This window comes from Drosophila melanogaster (assembly GCF_000001215.4).
Source record: "Drosophila melanogaster chromosome Y 211000022278436 sequence".
In the NCBI taxonomy this organism is placed as follows: domain Eukaryota; kingdom Metazoa; phylum Arthropoda; class Insecta; order Diptera; family Drosophilidae; genus Drosophila; species Drosophila melanogaster.
The window spans coordinates 1,190-2,815 of record NW_001845431.1 but is presented as its reverse complement, the minus strand read 5'-3'; the positions used below and the strand labels follow the sequence as shown (position 1 = coordinate 2,815).

At 37.6% G+C, this 1,626-nt stretch overlaps 1 long non-coding RNA gene across 1 annotated transcript; it reads left to right on the top strand.

The window, feature by feature from the left end:
* Su(Ste):CR42418 lies at positions 1-1,265 on the top strand. Its single transcript, NR_026612.1, has one exon. It is a non-coding gene; the product is annotated as a Su(Ste):CR42418 (long non-coding RNA).
* Positions 1,266-1,626: the final 361 nt, after the last annotated feature.

Here is a 1,626-nt window from a genome sequence, read left to right as displayed (position 1 = left end):
GGCCAGCGATGTGTGGGGCAAGTCAACGGTGAAGATCTACTGCCCACTCTGTAAAAACTACTTCCATCCTAAAACTGATAGACAGATGGACGGAGCCATGTTCGGGCCCAGCTTCCCGGACATCTTCTTAACGCAGCTGCCGAACTTGAGACCGCCCCTGGACGACCCACGGTAAGTAATTCTCCGAATATAGTCCTGGTTGTTTTCCAAACAAAGCTTGCACTTGCAGTCCCTATGTTTCGGTTGCACCAGAAGGCCTTGATGCCACTCAAATCGTCCAAGTCCTCGCCAAAGAATATCGGATCCTCGGTCAGCTAGTACTCCTCCTCGCTCCGGCATTCCGAAGTCAAGCGCTTCAATGTTCTTCTAGGGATGGCGTGATTTTTTAACTCCACATGAAAGAAAGCAGAAATGTTTGTCCGATATATTGTTGTTGCAATTAAACAGATTCCGCAGTGCGTTGATATGGCCAGCTACCACCTACTAATACACCTACATACACCTGCCCTAAATACTTGGTTCAAAGTGTTCGGTCCCAAGCTGGTCATATCAAGCACTCATTCGAGTAGCAAAGCATACTTTTCGTTAATAGTGGTAATCACCTGGGTATAATAATAATATTAATCAATAAAATATTCAATTCAGTTTTTTATTTAATTTTAATGAATTTTTTCTAAAAAAAAAATAAATAAAAACGAAAAAATTCAAATAAAAATTAACCCGAGTTATCTTTTATTTAAATGGTTAATTGGTGGTATAACTGAATGGTTAGTTTATTAATGAATTGAATGTTAAACAAGAGAGAATGCTATAGTCGAGTTCCCCGACTATCAGATACCCTTTATCACCTAGTGTTAATGCGAACGCAAAATTTCATCATTTTTCTGTCGATATGGATAGATATTGGGGAATACCATGAGAAAAAAATTATACATTTATGTTAAAAGAGTTTCCAAAATTGTTTTCCTGACATTACAACAAATATTTTTTGATAATTTAATTTCAGATTTAACATTATTCTTTAAATATACAAATTCTGGTTTAATGTATTATAGGAGTAGAAGGTTAAAATATTATTTTTAATGTAAAATAAAATTATAATTTTAATTCAATCGTTTTTATGTAATTCTTTTTGTAGAGTATTCAATAATGGCAACTTCGTATTTTAGTTTGATTTCCCGTGCAGTTTTTGGTTAATTTCCAACATACCAAATTGATTTCGCGCGTAAATTTAAACGCACTTTATTGCCTTTTTGGAAGAACGTCGGCAGCCGGCTAAAAAGATTAGCCTCCCGGACTTGGTATTCCGATTCGGATGGTGACTTGCGTGTTGCAACTTGAGGCCGGCAACTTGCAACTTGGGACTGGTACCTTTGGGCATTGCATTTCATTTGGAGCACTTGGCATCCGCGTTGAAAGGGGGCTGGGGAGCGGGAGGTCTATCAATGGTACCGGCCGATAGGCAGTTGCTGTAGTTGTTAACTTAGAACGTGTAAGCTGCAAGCAGCAGCAGTACACTTAAAGAAATATTTTTAAAATATTCTCTTTTAGTTACTAGACACTAACAAGACCTTGCATTAACACTAAAATCCCAAATTTGTAGATGTCGACTCATTTTATGATAAC